Raw genomic sequence first — 8,270 nt, forward strand, 5'->3', positions numbered from 1 at the left:
TGGACAAAAAGTTTAAGCCTCTTGCTTCGGAGAAGCCGCATCGGCCTATGAAATTTTCTCAGCCTGGTAGGAGGCTTGGACAAAAAGTTTAAGCCTCTTGCTTCGGAGAAGCCGCATCGGCTTATGAAATTTTCTCAGCCTGGTAGGAGGCTTGGACAAAAAGTTTAAGCCTCTTGCTTCGGAGAAGCCGCATCGGCGTATGAAATTTTCTCAGCCTGGTAGGAGGCTTGGACAAAAAGTTTAAGCCTCTTGCTTCGGAGAAGCCGCATCGGCCTATGAATTTTTCTCAGCCAGGTTGGAGGCTTGGACAAAAAGTTTAAGCCTCTTGCTTCAGAGAAGCCGCATCGGCCTATGAAATTTTCTCAGCCTGGTAGGAGGCTTGGACAAAATGTTTAAGCCTCTTGCTTCGGAGAAGCCGCATCGGCCTATGAAATTTTCTCAGCCAGGTAGGAGGCTTGGACAAAAAGTTTAAGCCTCTTGCTTCGGAGAAGCCGCATTGGCCTATGAATTTTTCTCAGCCAGGTAGGAGGCTTGGACAAAAAGTTTAAGCCTCTTGCTTCGGAGAAGCCGCATCGGCCTATGAAATTTACTCAGCCTGGTAGGAGGCTTGGACAAAAAGTTTAAGCCTCTTGCTTCGGAGAAGCCGCATCGGCCTATGAAATTTTCTCAGCCTGGTAGGAGGCTTGGACAAAAAGTTTAAGCCTCTGGCTTCGGAGAAGCCGCATCGGCCTATGAAATTTTCTCAGCCTGGTAGGAGGCTTGGACAAAAAGTTTAAGCCTCTTGCTTCGGAGAAGCCGCATCGGCCTATGAATTTTTCTCAGCCAGGTAGGAGGCTTGGACAAAAAGTTTAAGCCCCTGCTTCGGAGAAGCCGCATCGGCCTATGAATTTTTCTCAGCCTGGTAGGAGGCTTGGACAAAAAGTTTAAGCCTCTTGCTTCGGAGGAGCCGCATCGGCCTATGAAATTTTCTCAGCCAGGTAGGAGGCTTGGACAAAAAGTTTAAGCCTCTTGCTTCGGAGAAGCCGCATCGGCCTATGAAATTTTCTCAGCCTGGTAGGAGGCTTGGACAAAAAGTTTAAGCCTCTTGCTTCGGAGAAGCCGCATCGGCCTATGAAATTTTCTCAGCCTGGTAGGAGGCTTGGACAAAAAGTTTAAGCCTCTTGCTTCGGAGAAGCCGCATCGGCCTATGAATTTTTCTCAGCCAGGTTGGAGGCTTGGACAAAAAGTTTAAGCCTCTTGCTTCGGAGAAGCCGCATCGGCCTATGAATTTTTTCTCAGCCAGGTAGGAGGCTTGGACAAAAAGTTCAAGCCTCTTGCTTCGGAGAAGCCGCATCGGCCTATGAATTTTTCTCAGCCTGGTAGGAGGCTTGGACAAAAAGTTTAAGCCTCTTGCTTCGGAGAAGCCGCATTGGCCTATGAAATTTTCTCAGCCTGGTAGGAGGCTTGGACAAAATGTTTAAGCCTCTTGCTTCGGAGAAGCCGCATCGGCCTATGAAATTTTCTCAGCCAGGTAGGAGGCTTGGACAAAAAGTTTAAGCCTCTTGCTTCGGAGAAGCCGCATCGGCCTATGAAATTTTCTCAGCCTGGTAGGAGGCTTGGACAAAAAGTTTAAGCCTCTTGCTTCGGAGAAGCCGCATCGGCCTATGAAATTTTCTCAGCCTGGTAGGAGGCTTGGACAAAAAGTTTAAGCCTCTTGCTTCGGAGAAGCCACATCGGCCTATGAAATTTTCTCAGCCTGGTAGGAGGCTTGGACAAAAAGTTTAAGCCTCTTGCTTCGGAGGAGCCGCATCGGCCTATGAAATTTTCTCAGCCTGGTAGGAGGCTTGGACAAAAAGTTTAAGCCTCTTGCTTCGGAGCAGCCGCATCGGCCTATGAAATTTTCTCAGCCTGGTAGGAGGCTTGGACAAAAAGTTTAAGCCTCTTGCTTCGGAGAAGCCGCATCGGCCTATGAAATTTACTCAGCCTGGTAGGAGGCTTGGACAAAAAGTTTAAGCCTCTTGCTTCGGAGAAGCCGCATCGGCCTATGAAATTTTCTCAGCCTGGTAGGAGGCTTGGACAAAAAGTTTAAGCCTCTTGCTTCGGAGAAGCCGCATCGGCCTATGAAATTTTCTCAGCCTGGTAGGAGGCTTGGACAAAAAGTTTAAGCCTCTTGCTTCGGGGAAGCCGCATCGGCCTATGAAATTTTCTCAGCCTGGTAGGAGGCTTGGACAAAAAGATTAAGCCTCTTGCTTCGGAGAAGCCGCATCGGCCTATGAATTTTTCTCAGCCAGGTTGGAGGCTTGGACAAAAAGTTTAAGCCTCTTGCTTCGGAGAAGCCGCATCGGCCTATGAAATTTTCTCAGCCTGGTGGGAGGCTTGGACAAAAAGTTTAAGCCTCTTGCTTCGGAGAAGCCGCATCGGCCTATGAAATTTTCTCAGCCAGGTAGGAGGCTTGGACAAAAAGTTTAAGCCTCTTGCTTCGGAGAAGCCGCATCGGCCTATGAAATTTTCTCAGCCTGGTAGGAGGCTTGGACAAAAAGTTTAAGCCTCTTGCTTCGGAGAAGCCGCATCGGCCTATGAAATTTTCTCAGCCTGGTAGGAGGCTTGGACAAAAAGTTTACTATTAAGCCCCTGCTTCGGAGAAGCCGCATCGGCCTATGAATTTTTCTCAGCCTGGTAGGAGGCTTGGACAAAAAGTTTACTATTAAGCCCCTGCTTCGGAGAAGCCGCATCGGCCTATGAATTTTTCTCAGCCTGGTAGGAGGCTTGGACAAAAAGATTAAGCCTCTTGCTTCGGAGGAGCCGCATCGGCCTATGAAATTTTCTCAGCCTGGTAGGAGGCTTGGACAAAAAGTTTAAGCCTCTTGCTTCGGAGAAGCCGCATCGGCCTATGAAATTTTCTCACCCTGGTAGGAGGCTTGGACAAAAAGTTTAAGCCTCTTGCTTCGGAGAAGCCGCTTCGGCCTTTGAAATTTTCTCAGCCTGGTTGGAGGCTTGGACAAAAAGTTTAAGCCTCTTGCTTCGGAGGAGCCGCATCGGCCTATGAAATGTTCTCAGCCTGGTATGAGGCTTGGACAAATAGTTTAAGCCTCTTGCTTCGGAGAAGCATCATCGGCCTATGAAATTTTCTCAGCCTGGTAGGAGGCTTGGACAAAAAGTTTAAGCCTCTTGCTTCGGAGAAGCCGCATCGGCCTATGAAATTTTCTCAGCCTGGTAGTAGGCTTGGACAAAAAGTTTAAGCCTCTTGCTTCGGAGAAGCCGCATCGGCCTATGAATTTTTCTCAGCCAGGTAGGAGGCTTGGACAAAAAGTTTACTAGTAAGCCCCTGCTTCGGAGAAGCCGCATCGGCCTATGAATTTTTCTCAGCCTGGTAGGAGGCTTGGACAAAAAGTTTAAGCCTCTTGCTTCGGAGGAGCCACTTCGGCCTATGAAATTTTCTCAGCCTGGTAGGAGGCTTGGACAAAAAGTTTAAGCCTCTTGCTTCGGAGAAGCCGCATCGGCCTATGAAATTTTCTCAGCCTGGTAGGAGGCTTGGACAAAAAGTTTAAGCCTCTTGCTTCGGAGGAGCCGCATCGGCCTATGAAATTTTCTCAGCCTGGTAGGAGGCTTGGACAAAAAGTTTGAGCCTCTTGCTTCGGAAAAGCCGCATCGGCCTATGAAATTTTCTCAGCCTGGTAGGAGGCTTGGACAAAAAGTTGAAGCCTCTGGCTTCGGAGAAGCCGCATCGGCCTATGAAATTTTCTCAGCCTGGTAGGAGGCTTGGACAAAAAGTTTAAGCCTCTTGCTTCGGAGAAGCCGCATCGGCCTATGAATTTTTCTCAGCCTGGTAGGAGGCTTGGACAAAAAGTTTAAGCCCCTGCTTCGGAGAAGCCGCATCGGCCTATGAATTTTTCTCAGCCTGGTAGGAGGCTTGGACAAAAAGTTTAAGCCTCTTGCTTCGGAGGAGCCGCATCGGCCTATGAAATTTTCTCAGCCAGGTAGGAGGCTTGGACAAAAAGTTTAAGCCTCTTGCTTCGGAGAAGCCGCATCGGCCTATGAAATTTTCTCAGCCTGGTAGGAGGCTTGGACAAAAAGTTTAAGCCTCTTGCTTCGGAGAAGCCGCATCGGCCTATGAAATTTTCTCAGCCTGGTAGGAGGCTTGGACAAAAAGTTTAAGCCTCTTGCTTCGGAGAAGCCGCATCGGCCTATGAATTTTTCTCAGCCAGGTTGGAGGCTTGGACAAAAAGTTTAAGCCTCTTGCTTCGGAGAAGCCGCATCGGCCTATGAATTTTTCTCAGCCAGGTAGGAGGCTTGGACAAAAAGTTCAAGCCTCTTGCTTCGGAGAAGCCGCATCGGCCTATGAATTTTTCTCAGCCTGGTAGGAGGCTTGGACAAAAAGTTTAAGCCTCTTGCTTCGGAGAAGCCGCATTGGCCTATGAAATTTTCTCAGCCTGGTAGGAGGCTTGGACAAAATGTTTAAGCCTCTTGCTTCGGAGAAGCCGCATCGGCCTATGAAATTTTCTCAGCCAGGTAGGAGGCTTGGACAAAAAGTTTAAGCCTCTTGCTTCGGAGAAGCCGCATTGGCCTATGAATTTTTCTCAGCCAGGTAGGAGGCTTGGACAAAAAGTTTAAGCCTCTTGCTTCGGAGAAGCCGCATCGGCCTATGAAATTTTCTCAGCCTGGTAGGAGGCTTGGACAAAAAGTTTAAGCCTCTTGCTTCGGAGAAGCCGCATCGGCCTATGAAATTTTCTCAGCCTGGTAGGAGGCTTGGACAAAAAGTTTAAGCCTCTTGCTTCGGAGAAGCCACATCGGCCTATGAAATTTTCTCAGCCTGGTAGAAGGCTTGGACAAAAAGTTTAAGCCTCTTGCTTCGGAGGAGCCGCATCGGCCTATGAAATTTTCTCAGCCTGGTAGGAGGCTTGGACAAAAAGTTTAAGCCTCTTGCTTCGGAGCAGCCGCATCGGCCTATGAAATTTTCTCAGCCTGGTAGGAGGCTTGGACAAAAAGTTTAAGCCTCTTGCTTCGGAGAAACCGCATCGGCCTATGAAATTTTCTCAGCCTGGTAGGAGGCTTGGACAAAAAGTTTAAGCCTCTTGCTTCGGAGAAGCCGCATCGGCTTATGAAATTTTCTCAGCCTGGTAGGAGGCTTGGACAAAAAGTTTAAGCCTCTTGCTTCGGAGAAGCCGCATCGGCCTATGAAATTTTCTCAGCATGGTAGGAGGCTTGGACAAAAAGTTTAAGCCTCTTGCTTCGGAGAAGCCGCATCGGCCTATGAATTTTTCTCAGCCAGGTAGGAGGCTTGGACAAAAAGTTAACTAGTAAGCCCCTGCTTCGGAGAAGCCGCATCGGCCTATGAAATTTTCTCAGCATGGTAGTAGGCTTGGACAAAAAGTTTAAGCCTTTTGCTTCGGAGAAGCCGCATCGGCCTATGAATTTTTCTCAGCCTGGTAGGTGGCTTGGACAAAAAGTTTAAGCCCCTGCTTCGGAGAAGCCGCATCGGCCTATGAATTTTTCTCAGCCAGGTCGGAGGCTTGGACAAAAAGTTTAAGCCTCTTGCTTCGGAGAAGCCGCATCGGCCTATGAAATTTTCTCAGCCTGGTCGGAGGCTTGGACAAAAAGTTTAAGCCTCTTGCTTCGGAGAAGCCGCATCGGCCTATGAAATTTTCTCAGCCTGGTCGGAGGCTTGGACAAAAAGTTTAAGCCTCTTGCTTCGGAGAAGCCGCATCGGCCTATTAAATTTTCTGAGCCTGGTAGGAGGCTTGGACAAAAAGTTTAAGCCTCTTGCTTCGGAGAAGCCACATCGGCCTATGAAATTTTCTCAGCCTGGTAGAAGGCTTGGACAAAAAGTTTAAGCCTCTTGCTTCGGAGGAGCCGCATCGGCCTATGAAATTTTCTCAGCCTGGTAGGAGGCTTGGACAAAAAGTTTAAGCCTCTTGCTTCGGAGCAGCCGCATCGGCCTATGAAATTTTCTCAGCCTGGTAGGAGGCTTGGACAAAAAGTTTAAGCCTCTTGCTTCGGAGAAACCGCATCGGCCTATGAAATTTTCTCAGCCTGGTAGGAGGCTTGGACAAAAAGTTTAAGCCTCTTGCTTCGGAGAAGCCGCATCGGCTTATGAAATTTTCTCAGCCTGGTAGGAGGCTTGGACAAAAAGTTTAAGCCTCTTGCTTCGGAGAAGCCGCATCGGCCTATGAAATTTTCTCAGCATGGTAGTAGGCTTGGACAAAAAGTTTAAGCCTCTTGCTTCGGAGAAGCCGCATCGGCCTATGAATTTTTCTCAGCCAGGTAGGAGGCTTGGACAAAAAGTTAACTAGTAAGCCCCTGCTTCGGAGAAGCCGCATCGGCCTATGAAATTTTCTCAGCATGGTAGTAGGCTTGGACAAAAAGTTTAAGCCTTTTGCTTCGGAGAAGCCGCATCGGCCTATGAATTTTTCTCAGCCTGGTAGGTGGCTTGGACAAAAAGTTTAAGCCCCTGCTTCGGAGAAGCCGCATCGGCCTATGAATTTTTCTCAGCCAGGTCGGAGGCTTGGACAAAAAGTTTAAGCCTCTTGCTTCGGAGAAGCCGCATCGGCCTATGAAATTTTCTCAGCCTGGTCGGAGGCTTGGACAAAAAGTTTAAGCCTCTTGCTTCGGAGAAGCCGCATCGGCCTATGAAATTTTCTCAGCCTGGTCGGAGGCTTGGACAAAAAGTTTAAGCCTCTTGCTTCGGAGAAGCCGCATCGGCCTATTAAATTTTCTGAGCCTGGTAGGAGGCTTGGACAAAAAGTTTAAGCCTCTTGCTTCGGAGAAGCCGCATCGGCGTATGAAATTTTCTCAGCCTGGTAGGAGGCTTGGACAAAAAGTTTAAGCCTCTTGCTTCGGAGAAGCCGCATCGGCCTATGAATTTTTCTCAGCCAGGTTGGAGGCTTGGACAAAAAGTTTAAGCCTCTTGCTTCGGAGAAGCCGCATCGGCCTATGAAATTTTCTCAGCCTGGTAGGAGGCTTGGACAAAATGTTCAAGCCTCTTGCTTCGGAGAAGCCGCATGGGCCTATGAATTTTTCTCAGCCAGGTAGGAGCCTTGGACAAAAAGTTTAAGCCTCTTGCTTCGGAGAAGCCGCATCGGCCTATGAAATTTTCTCAGCCAGGTAGGAGGCTTGGACAAAAAGTTTAAGCCTCTTGCTTCGGAGAAGCCGCATCGGCCTATGAATTTTTCTCAGCCTGGTAGGAGGCTTGGACAAAAAGTTTAAGCCTCATGCTTCGGAGAAGCCGCATCGGCCTATGAATTTTTCTCAGCCAGGTAAGAGGCTTGGACAAAAAGTTTAAGCCTCTTTCTTGATTCGGAGAAGCCGCATCGGCCTATGAAATTTTCTCAGCCTGGTAGGAGGCTTGGACAAAAAGTTTAAGCCTCTTGCTTCGGAGAAGCCGCATCGGCCTATGAAATTTTCTCAGCCAGGTAGGAGGCTTGGACAAAAAGTTTAAGCCTCTTGCTTCGGAGAAGCCGCATCGGCCTATGAAATGTTCTCAGCCTGGTTGGAGGCTTGGACAAAAAGTTTAAGCCTCTTGCTTCGGAGAAGCCGCATCGGCCTATGAAATTTTCTCAGCCTGGTAGGAGGCTTGGACAAAAAGTTTAAGCCTCTTGCTTCGGAGAAGCCGCATCGGCCTATGAAATTTTCTCAGCCTAGTAGGAGGCTTGGACAAAAAGTTTAAACCTCTTGCTTCGGAGGAGCCGCATTGGCCTATGAAATTTTCTCAGCCAGGTAGGAGGCTTGGACAAAAAGTTTAAGCCTCTTACTTCGGAGAAGCCGCATCGGCCTATGAATTTTTCTCAGCCAGGTCGGAGGCTTGGACAAAAAGTTTAAGCCTCTTGCTTCGGAGAAGCCGCATCGGCCTATGAATTTTTCTCAGCCAGGTAGGAGGCTTGGACAAAAAGCTTAAGCCTCTTGCTTCGGAGAAGCCGCATCGGCCTATGAATTTTTCTCAGCCTGGTAGGAGGCTTGGACAAAAAGTTTAAGCCTCATGCTTCGGAGAAGCCGCATCGGCCTATGAATTTTTCTCAGCCAGGTAAGAAGCTTGGACAAAAAAGTTAAGCCTCTTGCTTCGGAGAAGCCGCATCGGCCTATGAAATTTTCTCAGCCTGTTTGGAGGCTTGGACAAAAAGTTTAAGCCTCTTGCTTCGGAAAAGCCGCATCGGCCTATGAAATTTTCTCAGCCTGGTAGGAGGCTTGGACAAAAAGTTTAAGCCTCTTGCTTCGGAGAAGCCGCATCGGCCTATGAAATTTTCTCAGCATGGTAGTAGGCTTGGACAAAAAGTTTAAGCCTCTTGCTTCGGAGAAGC

This window comes from Mytilus californianus, unplaced genomic scaffold (assembly GCF_021869535.1).
Source record: "Mytilus californianus isolate M0D057914Y unplaced genomic scaffold, xbMytCali1.0.p SCAF_6, whole genome shotgun sequence".
NCBI classification, from domain to species: domain Eukaryota; kingdom Metazoa; phylum Mollusca; class Bivalvia; order Mytilida; family Mytilidae; genus Mytilus; species Mytilus californianus.